The sequence below is a fragment of the Armigeres subalbatus genome, chromosome 3 (genome assembly GCF_024139115.2).
Source record: "Armigeres subalbatus isolate Guangzhou_Male chromosome 3, GZ_Asu_2, whole genome shotgun sequence".
NCBI classification, from domain to species: Eukaryota; Metazoa; Arthropoda; class Insecta; order Diptera; family Culicidae; genus Armigeres; species Armigeres subalbatus.
This window is the reverse complement of record NC_085141.1, coordinates 126,017,482-126,032,762: the sequence shown is the minus strand read 5'-3', so window position 1 is coordinate 126,032,762 and position 15,281 is coordinate 126,017,482. Positions and strand designations below refer to the sequence as shown.

At 42.6% G+C, this 15,281-nt stretch overlaps 3 long non-coding RNA genes and 1 pseudogene across 3 annotated transcripts; 2 read left to right on the top strand and 2 right to left on the bottom strand.

The window, feature by feature from the left end:
* The first annotated feature begins 1,231 nt into the window (after positions 1-1,231).
* Positions 1,232-1,678, top strand: LOC134220560 (uncharacterized). The gene is made up of 2 exons (XR_009981953.1): positions 1,232-1,271; positions 1,331-1,678. It is a non-coding gene; the product is annotated as an uncharacterized LOC134220560 (long non-coding RNA).
* A 1,228-nt stretch (positions 1,679-2,906) lies between these two features.
* Positions 2,907-4,087, top strand: LOC134221970 (protein GPR107-like; annotated as a pseudogene).
* Positions 4,088-4,157: 70 nt separating this feature from the next.
* On the bottom strand, positions 4,158-5,550 carry LOC134220771 (uncharacterized). The gene is made up of 3 exons (XR_009982049.1): positions 4,694-5,550; positions 4,580-4,630; positions 4,158-4,513 (listed from the first exon to the last, which is right to left on the bottom strand). It is a non-coding gene; the product is annotated as an uncharacterized LOC134220771 (long non-coding RNA).
* Positions 5,551-12,741: 7,191 nt separating this feature from the next.
* Positions 12,742-13,273, bottom strand: LOC134221047 (uncharacterized). Its single transcript, XR_009982182.1, has 3 exons — positions 13,146-13,273; positions 12,927-13,077; positions 12,742-12,868 (listed from the first exon to the last, which is right to left on the bottom strand). It is a non-coding gene; the product is annotated as an uncharacterized LOC134221047 (long non-coding RNA).
* Between the last annotated feature and the right edge of the window lie 2,008 nt (positions 13,274-15,281).

Sequence of the window (15,281 nt, the reverse complement as noted above, 5' to 3'; positions counted from 1 at the left end):
CCCTGCAAGTGTATTTTCTGCAGAATAATCATTAAATATTTAATTATCTGGACTACATTTACATCGAATCATATTTGGGTAAGTAAATTGAAACTTATTTGTCAGGTTGTTTTTGCTCCCTGCTCCGATGCTGCTGTTGTCGATCCGGAGCCGTATTTTCGTCGCGCAAGAACTTAACTTAGAACGTATTGCATTATTCCAGACATTTGTCGCCCTTTCCGAAGTGGCACTTTTTGGTTTGCTTCTGACACATCCGGTGAAGGTATAAAACAAAACAGCGATGGGTGGAATCCTCCAAGTGGCACTGCAGAACGAGAATTTCTGGATTTTCAGTAAGGTCTTCCGGTCCAGAACGTCCGAAGTTTAGAAGACCAGGAAATTTTCAGAATGTATCCGCTACTTATGCCGATGCCGCACTGTTTTTTCGGTCCTGAATTGTCTTTGCGTTGTGTGGCCTTGATGGCCAGGATTAAGGATATAGTGCAAAAATGAAATGTAACTGATTTTAAGGAAATAAAATGAAACTTATATTTTAGAATACTAGCAATTTCTCCTAGAATCTGAGAAATTATGTATGCACAGATTCTACATTATTCCCTTCGAAAATTTCTGCAAAATTCATCGTCAATATTTTTCAATAATTCCCCTGCAAAGTGTATTGGTAATTCATCCGGCAGCTTTCACACAACTTTTATCGAGATATTAATTCTGGATTTTTTTTCTGTTTTTCTGGGAATCGCTCCAAGCGTTCCTCTGAGGAGTTGCTTTTGTAATTCTGCCAAGAAGTTATTTCGGAATTCCACTAGGAGTTCCTCTGGAAATTATTCTGGGAATCCCTTTATGAGTTCTTCTAAAATTTTTTTTTCCAAAATTGGTCAGAAAATTCCTCCAAGAGAATTACTACAAAAGTTCCTCTACACTCAAATTAATTGACTGATAAATTTTATGTGCGAAAACCGCATAGAATTCAAAATAGCCACAGGTTTCCTAATTCAAATGCAGTTCTTACGAAGTATGTGAGAACCTATATATTTGCATTATTGGATCTTAGTAATTTTATGTGCAATGGTTAATAAACTTAGGTTATAAATTCCCGCACATAAATTATATAACGGGGAAATTAAAAAAAGCTCGTGTCAACTCACCTTCCAACCGAGCTTCCCACCGAAATTCCATCACGAGTGAAAAACAAAGAAACCAACTTAGTGCAAGGAAAAACCGCAATATTTTGTGAAATATTCACAAAAACTAATATTTTTCATCGTTATAAGGTAAGTGACTCTTTGAACATACTTTATACAGTCACTGATATAAAATCTCTTGTATCCAGTTCGCAAGAATAACCATTATTGTTGAACGAGAAGCGTGTTATCGAAACGAGATCTATCGCAATGTCTTCCGCATGTTACGTAACCCCAACAGAGTTTGTATGCAGTCCCACCAGGAACTCGGACCGGAAAATCACGACGCTTTGACCACGGAACCTGTTCGCTTATTGGCAATGCCGAATTAACATAATGCATCTTCATCAAAAAGACGAATAACCAAAGAAAAAATATTTCGGTTTTTGCTACATTTTTTTGCGATTCGAGTGTATTATGTGATATTATGTGACATATATGTGAAAAGAACATCTTAATCTGAAATCGCTTGTTATAATAAAGAAATTATGAATACAGTTTGTTTTTTCTGCTACCCCAAATCAAGCGTTACGAATTTTATTAGTTTATCTTATAGATAAAAGCTTCTCAGCAACATCTTCAAACTTATAAGGCATCGAATATCTTTCAATACCATCGCACATAAAAGTTATGATAATGGTACAGACGAGAATTCAATAGTGATGCACATGTTTCACATGTGCAAAAGTAACTGGTCATATCAAGGGGTAAACCACTCGGCACATTGTGCCCGCGGCACAGTTCGGCACACTTTCGGCACATCTGGGCGCCCTTCTCTTATTTTTCAGTTTTGACAGCTGATCTTTCAGTGTCAACGTCAGGATGTTTGACATCAAATAGGAAAACAAAATCCTCGGTCCGAAAATGTTTCAATTTATACAGATTATATAACGTTTGTATTTAATTTGTACTATGAATTCAAGTTTTATGTAATTTAATATATCGCATTAAAATTCGAACGGTTATAGATACCAATCCGGTTCCTTCTGGTAATCATTCTAGTGGTAAGTAGGTGAACAATGGGCTAATCCGTCTTAATGTCTGATGCTTATATCCTCTAGGAAGAGGTGGATGGTTGAATGTTCCTATGGGAATTAATCGCTGCAGTGCTTGCCAGCCCTATACTAGTCGAAAACTTAGGAAAATCATATTTGCTGAGACCCCGCAGGACAGATAAAACTCAGATATAAACGACAGCAGAGAAACTCGCTCTCTTATCGGCAGTACAGGGGAGCAGGCAAGGGAGCAGGTCATCTCATGTCGACTTGATGACAACTTCCAGCAGAAACGAAGAAGATTCTTTCGGTAGTCAGCCGTTTGCAAACAAAAAATTTCAATCCAGAGATGAATCCGAATTACCAGCAGCACGTCTACGGAACTATCCGATTTCGTTATATGAACCATGGATGAAGTACAGATAGATAAGTATACCACTATTCCGCTCGGAACATTGAATGATTTCGCAACCGCACCACACCCTTGTGGTTTAAATGCATGCCTTCATGTTCGGCACCTGCATCCTGCCAAACATTAAAACTATTTGCGTTCGCACAGCAATCCACTGGCGTACTACGAACTACGACAGCGAAAAGAAATGTGGAATTGAATGGTAAAAATCGAGACAAAAATTTCCAATTTTTGGTAGTTTTTCTTGCTTTGGTGTGGATTTTCAATGCAGTAGCCATCTACGGAGTGATCCTTCGCTGGTAAGAATGAAACCCTTGACATACGTTGCTGCTTACAGAATGCTCTGACGGCCGACGATACTATCTGAAAGTTCAGGATGATTCACGACGATACATCCTGTTGAACACTTTCGGGTTTTCCATGAGTCGATAAGTTCCCTGCGAAGTAGCCCATGTTTCTCTTCATATCTAATGGATTAAAAACGGGTATTAGTTTATCTAAACTGTTCGAGCAAGTGGCACATCTACAAGGACACTAGCCGATGTGAGGACGCTACGGTGAGCAGTTCTCAACGTCGACGATGCAACGTCGGAAACGGGAAGCTACTGAACTGGTTTCCGTTTGTAGCAACTGCAATTTAACATTGACTGACACGAAAAATAATCTTTTTTTCACAGTTTGCTGCTTTACATTTGCAATGGAAGTCTCAACCAACGATGGTCTCTTTAATCTGTTTTTCCACAACTGTCCGAACTATGACATAAGCACGTCATACCCGCTTCAATTTGACGTCATTATCTATATAAGGAACGGCCAAAATTACCTCTTGGCGAGAGAGATGCCTCTGCCGGCGCTGTACTTCATGATGACGTTGTATTTTCTGTCCGCTCTGTTCAGGGTGTTCATCCTGAAGAAGAGGAAGCATCCGGTTTTTAAGATCCACTTCCTCATGGCGGACCTGGTTTTCCTGAAATCGCTCTCGTTTCTTTTCCACGGAATCAATTTTCATTTCATCCAGGCCAAGGGCGAATACGAAGCGTGAGCAATTTTGTATTATATTACTCATTCACTGAAGGGAGCGGTTCTTTTCATTACGATCGTCCTGATTGGTACCGGATGCACCTCAAGAGATCAAGCACATCCTGCCCGAAAAAAACGCAGTTTATGATGGTGATTATTTCGTTGCATGTATTGGCGAATTTGGCGAAAATCATAATCGTCGAGAGTGAGCAGGGCAGCAAAGAGGACAGCACGTGGTGGGACATTTTCATACTGGTTGGTCTTCTATGTTGCGGAGCGATTCTGTTCCCAGTGGTGTGGTCCATCCGGCATTTGCAGGAAGCGGCCGGAACAAACGGGAAAACTACAATCAATTTGCGAAGAAGCTATTCCGTCAGTTCTACGTCATGATCGTGTGCTACACCTTTATTACGAGGACTATCGAGTATTGCTCTCTCTTTGGCTGGATTCTAATATACTTTTTTTTTAGATATTTATAATGGACAGTAATAAAAGATAGCAATTATCAAAAAAACACAGCATTCAAATACAACGGTTTATCTATCTGTGTATATTTTTTCAACGCGTGGAAGTGAAGCTATAATCGTGCAAGTAGTTTTTCTTTTACGATAGAATGCTTTTGCTGAATCCTTTCGCAATATTGATGGAATGAAAAATTCGGATCTTAAATATGCAGTATAGTTTTAAATGTAAGTCAGATTAACATTATTAACAACGGAAAAGAACGAAATCGTTCCGAATCATCTCCGAAAGGAATGGACATAGTGTTAGTTATTACGATGCCAGTTGGGCATGGTGGTTTATGAACGTCGAAAAAGATGTAGAACGAAAAAATATGTAGCGAAGTGTTGATGGTCACCCAGTCAGAGGTGCAGCAATATACAGCTAAGTGATTCCGATGTTTCCTTGAGAATGAAAAAAGATAATTGTAATATTTCGACTCTACAGCTGATGGATCTTGTGAAACTTACATTTGATTTGATGATTCTATGCCGGTGATGGAACAATTGTACCTATAATTTCTGTTATGGATAGTAAAGAAGATATTAGTAGTGGCGAATCTATAAATATTATTCTGAAAATACTTGTCCACGTTCTGATCCAGGTTGTTGTTTTTCGTTTCTTGTGCTCCATAATAATCGTAAGCGGAATGTCAATGTTATTCAACGGAATATTTATTTTGCCGGTCGGCATGTCTAGAGGTTCGGATCGTATTCAATGAGCGTTAGCATATACTAGTGTTTTTTTAATCGGCTTTATCACTGCTGATGTTTTTAAAGTATTCTTACTAGGTACCGGGGATCATGCATAATTACTGCGACAGGTGTGAGTTGTTCCGCAGCGACTGTGCAATACGTGAGTCAGCAGTGCCGTCGTAAGCAACGTTTTGACTCGTTCAACTCCTTACCTTACCCTTTCAGAAGTCATGAAGGATCTCCTGTGCCATAATAATAGTATAGATTCACCCACAATGATCATGTTGTTGATGATCTGCATTCTCGACGGCGGCATTCAGTCCTTTTAAAACGGACACGGGTGATCGAGGTATAGAAGATGGTTTCCTCGAACAACGACCCAGGCCCAGGTCGACGACGAAGGGTATGCTTCACGTTATGCTCGCCGACGGTTTTCTACGTGGACTATAGGCAATGGTAGCAGCTATCGCTTCATTGATGATACGCCATACGTTCGACGATACCCCAACGAAAGACCAGTGATTCATGTTTATCTTATTGGCTGGATCGAAGATGTTGATGGTTGGGTTTACTGTGACCTGGATCTTGGCGCTCCGTATCGGTGAAGGCCGGGTAGGACGTGCAGTTGGACTGGTCGTCAACGGTTTTGGCACCAAAGTAACGGAAATCACTTTTTTTCAGAATAAAAAACTTTTCTACATTTCCATTTACTTGGAAAATCACAACAGCACTTATTTTGCATGAAAACAAACATAAACATTTTTTCCGTGTTGCCATATAATCATGCAAGCAAGTGCTGCCAAAACAAAATTATTTTTGCTTCGGCACATTTCGGCACAGTTTCAGGCACAGTGGGCACAATTACTCACTCTGAAAGTGTGCCGAGTGGTTTACCCCTTGGGTCATATTCTATGTGCCGGGCATTTATGTTCAATATGCACATTTTCCTCAGTGTAGGGAATCCTGGAAGAGTTCCATTGGGAATGAGTTTCTCCCAAAGCTGCCCAGAAAATTCCTGCAGGAGTTTTTCTCGAAATTCCACCAAGAGTTTCTAAAGGAGTTCATTCAGGAGTTACTCTGGAAGTTCTTACAGGAATACCTTAGGAAGTATTTCTGGAAAATTCTCCAGGAGTTCTTCTGGAAATTCCTCCAGAAGTTCCTCGATGAAAGCCTTTGTAATTCTTCCAGATGTTCCTCTGAGACTTTCTTCAGAAGTTTATCCGGAAATTCCTTCATAAGTTCCTCTACATTTTCCTCTGAAAGTTATTCAGGGAATTCCTTTATAAATCCCATGGGGAATAACTTCAGGAGTTCCTCCCTCTGATATTCTTTTGAGAAATCTTTCGGAAGTTCATCTGTAAGTTCCTCCAACAGTTTCTATGGATACTCCTCCAGGAGCTACTCTAAAAAATAAACCAGGAATTCTTCTGGAAGTTTCTCTTTGTACTGCTTTAGGTATTGCTCTATGAATTCTTTCCGGAGTTTCTCTGGGAATTGGTTCTAGAGTTTCTCTGAAAATTCTTCTAGGAATTCCTCAGGAAGTATCTGCCGAAAGTCCTCCATGAGTTCTTCTGCAAATTCCTGAAGGAACTTCCGGAGGAATTCCTGGAGGAACTTCTGGAGGAATTCCTGGAGGAACTTCCGGATTAATTCCTGGAGGAACTTCCGGAGGAATTCCTGGAGGAACGTCCGGAGGAATTCCTGGAGGAACTTCCGGAAAAATTCCTGGAGGAACTTCCGGAGGAATTCCTGGCGGAACTTCCGGAGGAATTCCTGGCGGAACTTCCAGAGGAATTCCTGGCGGAACTTCCGGAGGAATTCCTGGCGGAACTTCCGGAGGAATTCCTGGCGGAACTTCCGAGGAATTCCTGGCGGAACTTCCGGAGGAATTACTGGTGGAACTTCCGGAGGAATTCCTGGCGGAACTTCCGGAGGAATTCCTGGCGGAACTTCCGGAGGAATTCCTGGCGGAACTTCCGGAGGAATTCCTGGCGCAACTTCCGGAGGAATTCCTGGCGCAACTTCCGGAGGAATTCCTGGCGGAACTTCCGGATCAATTCCTGGCGGAACTTCCGGAGGAATTCCTGGCGGAACTTCCGGAGGAATTCCTGGCGGAACTTCCGGAGGAATTCCTGGCGTAACTTCCGGAGGAATTCCTGGCGGAACTTCCGGAGGAATTCCTGGCGGAACTTCCGGAGGAATTCCTGGCGGAACTTCCGGAGGAATTCCTGGAGGAACTTCCGGAGGAATTCCTGGCGGAACTTCCGAAAGAATTCCTGGCGGAACTTCCGGAGGAATTCCTGGCGGAACTTCCGGAGGAATTCCTGGCGGAACTTCCGGAGGAATTCCTGGCGGAACTTCCGGAGGAATTCCTGGCGGAACTTCCGGAGGAATTCCTGGCGGAACTTCCAGAGGAATTCCTGGCGGAACCTCCGGAGGAATTCCTGGAGGAACTTCCGGAGGAATTCCTGGAGGAACTTCCGGAGGAATTCCTGGAGGAACTTCCGGAGGAATTCCTGGAGGAACTTCCGGAGGAATTCCTGGAGGAAATTCCGGAGGAATTCCTGGAGGAATTCCTGGAGGAACTTCCGGAGGAATTCCTGGAGAAACTTCCGGAGGAATTCCTGGAGAAACTTAAGGAGGAATTCCTGGAGGAACTCCCAGAGGAATTCCTGGAGGAACTCCCAGAGGAATTCCTGGAGGAACGTCTGGAGGAGTTCCTGGAGGAACTTCCGGAGGAATTCCTGGAGGAACTTCCGGAGGAATTCCTGGAGGAACTTCCAGAGGAATTCCTGGAGGAACTTCCGGAGGAATTCCTGGAGGAACTTCCGGAGGAATTCCTGGAGGAATTTCCGGAGGAATTCCTGGCGCAACTTTCGGAGGAATTCCTGGCGCAACTTCCGGAGGAATTCCTGCCGCAACTTCCGGAGGAATTCCTGGCGGAACCTCCGGAGGAATTCCTAGCGGAACCTCCGGAGGAATTCCTGGAGGAACTTCCGGAGGAATTCCTGGAGGAACTTCCGGAGGAATTCCTGGAGGAACTTCCGGAGGAATTCCTGGAGGAACTTCCGGAGGAATTCCTGGAGGAACTTCCGGAGGAATTCCTGGAGGAACTTCCGGAGGAATTCCTGGAGGAACTTCCGGAGGAATTCCTGGAGGAACTTCCGGAGGAATTCCTGGAGGAATTCCTGGAGGAACTTCCGGAGGAATTCCTGGAGGAATTCCGGAGGAATTCCTGGAGGAACTTCAGGAGGAATTCCTGGAGAAACTTAAGGAGGAATTCCTGGAGGAACGTCCGGAGGAATTCCTGGAGGAACTCCCAGAGGAATTCCTGGAGGAACTCCCGGATGAATTCCTGGAGGAATTCCTGGAGGAACTTCCGGAGGAACTTCCGGAGGAATTCCTGGCGAAACTTCCGGAGGAATTCCTGGCGGAACTTCCGGAGGAATTCCTGGAGGAACTTCCGGAGGAATTCCTGGCGGAACTTCCGGAAGAATTCCTAGCGGAACTTCCGGAGGAACTCCTGGCGGAAGTTCCGGAACTTCCGGAGGAATTCCTAGCGGAACTTCCGGAGGAATTCCTGGCGGAACTTCCGGAGGAATTCCTGGCGGAACTCCCGGAGGAATTCCTGGAGGAACTTCCGGAGGAATTCCTGGAGGAACTTCCGGAAGAATTCCTGGAGAAACTTCCGGAGGAATTCCTGGAGGAACTTCCGGAGGAATTCCTGAGAAACTTCCGGAGGAATTCTGGAGGAACTTCCGGAGGAATTCCTGAGAGGAATTCCTGGAGGAATTCCTGGAGGAACTTCCGAGGAATTCCTGGAGGAACTTCGGAGGAACTCCTGGAGGAACTTCCGGAGGAATTCCTGGAGGAACTTCCGGAGGAATTCCTGGAGGAACTTCCGAGGAATTCCTGGAGGAACTTCCGGAGGAATTCCTGGAGGAACTTCCGGAGGAATTCCTGGAGGAACTTCCGGAGGAATTCCTGGAGAACTTCCGAGGAATTCCTGGAGAAACTTCCTGAGGAAGGAGGAATTCTGGAGGAACTTCCGGAGGAATTCCTGGAGGAACTTCCGAGGAATTCCTGGAGGAATTCCTGGAGGAACTTCGAGGAATTCCTGGAGACTTCCGGAGGAATTCCTGGTGGAACTTCCAGAGGATTTCCTGGTAAAACTTCCGGAGGATTTCCTGGTGCAACTTCCGGTGGAATTCCTGAAGGAACTTCCGGAGGAATTCCTGGCGGAACTTCCGGAAGAATTCCTAGCGGAACTTCCGGAGGAACTCCTGGCGGAAGTTCCGGAACTTCCGGAGGAATTCCTAGCGGAACTTCCGGAGGAATTCCTGGCGGAACTTCCGGAGGAATTCCTGGCGGAACTTCCGGAGGAATTCCTGGAGGAACTTCCGGAGGAATTCCTGGAGGAACTTCCGGAAGAATTCCTGGAGAAACTTCCGGAGGAATTCCTGGAGGAACTTCCGGAGGAATTCCTGGAGAAACTTCCGGAGGAATTCCTGAAGGAACTTCCGGAGGAATTCCTGGAGGAGGAATTCCTGGAGGAACTCCTGGAGGAACTTCCGGAGGAACTCCTGGAGGAACTTCCGGAGGAACTCCTGGAGGAACTTCCGGAGGAATTCCTGGAGGAACTTCCGGAGGAATTCCTGGAGGAACTTCCGGAGGAATTCCTGGAGGAACTTCCGGAGGAATTCCTGGAGGAACTTCCGGAGGAATTCCTGGAGGAACTTCCGGAGGAATTCCTGGAGGAACTTCCGGAGGAATTCCTGGAGAAACTTCCGGAGGAATTCCTGGAGAAACTTCCGGAGGAATTCCTGGAGGAACTTCCGGAGGAATTCCTGGAGGAACTTCCGGAGGAATTCCTGGAGGAACATCAGAGAGAATTCCTGGAGGAACTTCCGGAGGAATTCCTGGAGGAATTTCCGGAGGAATTCCTGGAGGAACTTCCGGAGGAATTCCTGGAGGAACTTCCGGAGGAATTCCTGGAGGAACTTCCGGAGGAATTCCTGGAGGAACTTCCGGAGGAATTCCTGGAGGAACTTCCGGAGGAATTCCTGGAGGAACTTCCGGAGGAATTCCTGGAGGAACTTCCGGAGGAATTCCTGGAGGAACTTCCGGAGGAATTCCTGGAGGAACTTCCGGAGGAATTCCTGGAGGAACTTCCGGAGGAATTCCTGGAGGAACTTCCGGAGGAATTCCTGGAGGAACTTCCGGAGGAATTCCTGGAGGAACTTCCGGAGGAATTCCTGGAGGACCTTCCGGAGGAATTCCTGGAGGAACTTCCGGAGGAATTCCTGGAGGAACTTCCGGAGGAATTCCTGGAGGAACTTCCGGAGGAATTCCTGGAGGAACTTCCGGAGGAATTCCTGGAGGAATTCCTGGAGGAACTTTCAGAGGAATTCCTGGAGGAACTTCCGGAGGAATTCCTGAAGGAACTTCCGGAGGAATTCCTGGAGGAACTTCCGGAGGAATTCCTGGAGGAACTTCCGGAGGAATTCCTGGAGGAACTTCCGGAGGAATTCCTGGAGGAACTTCCGGAGGAATTCCTGGAGGAACTTCCGGAGGAATTCCTGGAGGAACTTCCGGAGGAATTCCTGGAGGAACTTCCGGAGGAATTCCTGGAGGAACTTCCGGAGGAACTCCTGGAGAAACTTCCGGAGGAATTCCTGGAGGAACTTCCGGAGGAATTCCTGGAGGAACGTCTGGAGGAATTCTTGGAGGAAAAAATTGTCGAAGGAATTTCAGAAGATATTATAGAAGGAACTTTTGAAAAAATAAAATCCCATTAGAACTCTTGTAAATATTCTCAGAGGAACTCCGGAAGAGATTCTCATTAAAATTCCTGAAGAAATTCTCAGAAAAAAAAGCTCCTGGAGAAACTTTTGGAGGAATTCTTGGAGGAACATCCGGCCGAATTCCTGAAGTAATTCATGGATGATATTCCGGAGGAAGATTATTAGGAACTTCCGATGTTATTCCTGGAGAATCTTCTGGAGGAACTTCCTGGAGTAACTTCTTGGCCATTTCTGGAAGAAACTCCAGGATAAATTCTTTAAGACGCTCTGAGAGGAACTTCCGGACCAATTGCTGAAGAAACTTTCGTGGCAATTTCAGGAGCAATATTTGAAGGAATTCCTGGAGGAACTTTTGGAGGGATTCTTGGAGGAACATCCGGCCGAATTCCTGGAGGAACGTCTAGAGGAATTCATGGAGGAAAACAATGTCGAAGGAACTCCAGATATTCTCGAAGGAAATTTTGAAAAAAATAAATCCCATTAAAACTCCTGTAAATATTCTCAGTGAAACTCCGGAACTCCTGAAGAAATTCTCAGATAAGAATTGTCCGAGGAACTTCTAGTGAATTCAGAAACCCCTGAAGAAATACCCGAAAAACACCTGGAGGAATTTCTAAAATAACTCCTGGATTTCCCAGAGAAACTCTTGGAAAGATCATCAATGGAACTTTTGGAAGAATTCCCAGAGGAACTCCTGTAGATGTTCTCAGAGGAACTTCTGGAGGAATTCTCAGAAAAAAACTTGTGGTAAAATTCCCACAGGAACTTCTAAACAATTTAGGAACTACTGGAAGAATAACCGGAGAATCTCCTGAAAAAAAAATCTAGAACTTCTGAAGATTCCCCAGAATAACTTCTGGAGAGATTATCAGAGTACTTCCTGGAGGGACTCTCAGAGGAACTCCAGAAGAAATTATCGGAGGAATTTTCGGAAGAGTTTCCAGAGGAACGGCTTAAGATATTCTAATAGGAACTCCTTGAGAAATTCTCTGAAGAACTTCTGAAGGAAATTTCAGATAAAAAAAACTTTTGGAAAAATTTTCAAATTATCTCCTGAAGAAATTTCTTGGGAATTTCGCTGAGGAACTCCTGTAGAGAGTATCAGAGGAACTCATAAAGAGATTATCAGAAGAACTTTTGAAGGAATTCTCAGAAAAACTTTTGGAAGAATTTTAAGAGGAACTGCTAGAGAATTCAGGAACAACTGATGAAATACCCAGAAGATCTCCTGAATTTCTAGAATTTCCAGAAAAAAAAAAACTTTTTAAAGAATTTCCAGAGGAACTTCTAGAGAATTCAAAAGCCACTGGAGAAATACCAAGAAGATCTTCTGATGAAATTTATAGATAAATTTAGAAAAAAAAAATCCCAGAGACACTTCTAGTGGAATTAAGGAACTACTGAAGGGATTATCTATAGATAAACTTCTGGTGGCAGTTACTCTTGGTGTTCTTAATTTTTTTCAGATGTGCCTCTGAGTATTCTTCTAGTAGTTCTTTTAGGAATTCCTCTAGGTATCTCTCTGACAATTCCATCTCTATTCTGGGTTTTGGGGCCTCGGCAGCTCAGTGTTAATATATTAAGTTACTAATCACAGGGTTACTAAGCCAAGCTAGCAAATTGGCTTTTATGACTAACATGATGATACTAAGGTCAGGGAAGTCAAGAAATTTCCCAACATGAACCCGTAATCAAATCCGGCTGGAAAAAATCATGCATCAAAATCAAATTGATCCACGATCGAAAAATAGAAAATCATTATTTGAAAGGCTCAAATTTTAACATTTCCGATGCTTTCGGATGATTCCGGAGTCAGCTTGGCCATAATGTCTGTGAATGGAAAAATCTTTATCAATTGGAATAAACTTAACGAACATCAACACAAAACTCACAAAACATTACCGCCATCAAAGTCGAAGTTCTGTTCGACCGGTGCCAAACATTAACGGCATCAAAGTTGAAGTTCTGTTCGACTGGTGCCTTTTTACTTTCAGCTGTACATATATGCGTTCCGCAGACAGCTTCATATCGGCATCCATACGAAATCTGATAATTGGTAATTCACGTTTATTAACATCTGTATGAACATAAACAGAAACACAAAACTCACCGGTAAACATCCTCGACTGCTGTACATCCGGAAGGTATCTTGGAAATTGAAATCGTTTGCAAATTGTCGGCAGTCTCCTTACTTAAAGGACAGTTTTCTTTCCTGCAGCCCATGCCTTCCGGATGCCTAATACCGGGATCCCCACAATCGCTGTGAATGGTATATGATATAAAATTTTCATGAATTTAAAGAGCAACGCAAAACTCACCAGTAAACAACGTCAGATCAGCAGCAGCAGCAGACCATCCGCTCGTTTCGTTGAAATTCAGGATTCATTCCATAAATTGTCGGTACCGTTTCGCTTTCCGCATCAGGTTATGTTTTCCGGAGGCAACTTGGTGACACCAGCAGCACGGCCTCTGTGTAAGGCAAATTCAATTTCGTTGTAAATTAAGATTTTCATGAACTTATAGCAACAAAAACTCACCCGATAGAATTCGTCGACAGCCGTATATCCGGGTAGCTTATTGGAACCTATTATCCAGCAAATCGTCAGCATTCGTCATCAAAGGAGTTTGCCATTTTTCCGTTCTTATTTCTCCTATGCGTTCCGGGGGCAACTTATAAATGGCGGTCTTTAAATTAAAATTTTCGAGACCGTCAGCAGCAGCACATCCGGACTACTTGACGGGATCCGCAAACTTGATCAGCGTTCACTTTTCCCAATTTCCAAATTGAGTCAACGGTGACTTTCTTTTAGTTTTGCACTTCGTGCGTCAATCAACAAAAAACTAATCAAGAAACAAACTGTCAAAATTAAAAATAAACAAGAAGAATTTTTCAACAACATAAAAGCATAAAAATGGATATGTTTCGATCAGCAACATATCTAACATACCCTAACAAAACCCTAACATCTCACAAATTGTTTCCTGGGTTGATTAAGATTTTTAGCTTATTTGAAAATAAAGTTTATTTAGTAAGTACATTGCATAGCCAGGATCATATAATATGGGTATTGTAAGAAATTGGCTTTTCTTGAGGACCTTATATCAAATATAATATAATATAATATATTAAATCTTTGCTAATATTTAAGGGACGATCCTTTAATAAAAATTCCAAAAGAATTACAATAGAAATTATTGTAACGGTACGCTGAAATTTATAGAAACTCTATTGTAGCATAAAGCCTATTGTAAATGGCAGTTTTACAATAGAAAATAGGTGCTGTTATGTATCTTCACAATATAGAAAATTCTTCTATAGAAAATCGATTTCTTCTCGAACAAATTTGTGCAATTACAATTGAATTAATTGTAATTCTATTGCCAACATTTTACTGGCAATAGAATTTATTGTACGTCTATTGGAACAACAATGTGGCACTTTAATTGGTATGATATAAAAGCAAAATATTTTAATGTTCATCCAATAAATGTATTTTTTTATAATAACTTATTGCAACTATATTTTATTTTTTATCCGGGACCGGGGAACTACATGATATGTACCGTATAAACTAAAAAAAGATATTTTAGTTACAAGATAAAGATTGTCGCTGTCGTCGCTGCACGGAACATCTTTTGCTGGCGAGGATAGGGTGCTAAATGTCAATGAAGGAAAAACCACAGACAAACAGACGTAACACTTCTCATTTCAACATCGTTCACGTGTTCAACGGTTGATTTGAAATACATCTGTGCTACGCGATTGTGCCTAGAGAGGCGCTAGTGTTCAATCGCTTTGACATTAGATTAGTGTATATGCTGCTGAATGTTTTCTGTGTTGATGACGATGATGATGATGATTGATATAGATGTATGTGTTAGGAGCAAACGTCAAATGGGAAATAATCATGGCCGACTGTGTTTCTCGCGATTCTGATAACAGATGGCAGTAGTGTTTTCTGAAAAGCGAATGACGATAATTTTTCGAACAGTTTGTATGAAGAGTTACGTCTGTTTGTCTGTGGAAAAACTACATACGATTTGACAGTTCGGTACCCAACATGTTTCGGACAGCAGAACAAAGGGAATCGAAGCGACAATCTTTACCCAACAAACATTCACTAGTTTAACACACATCAGTGTGATGATTCAATTCAGCACTGTGTTGAATAATGTCTGTACTATTTCTTATCGCAACTTCTGTTCAGGCTTTGTTCACACAATTTTGGAGAAGTTATACAGCTACAACATCTTATTTTGAAAAACAACTTTATTACCTGATTTGTTAAACCTTTAATAAGCATTTTACTTAGCCTTAATTCAGCTACATGTAAATTTTTCGAAAATAATAACGCATTGAGTGTAACATCATCAAGATCTCAATTGAACGCATGTTGAAGAAATTGCTATTTTCATATAATCAGGGTCAGGATCAGGGTCTCGAACTGCTGACATTTGATCATCCGCCGGTAAAGTTGTCATCCGCGCCATCCTTGATTTGTAAGTTATGGCCTACTCGACGCATAACATAAATAATCGTATGGCTGAATATGAATCATTATTGGACTCTTATTCAACAAGTCAATCTGTCAAACTACAGTTTGTTAATAACTGTACAAGATTTTTATTTCAACCATTGTTCAGCCAGTCATAACCATCGAACACTGGGAAAA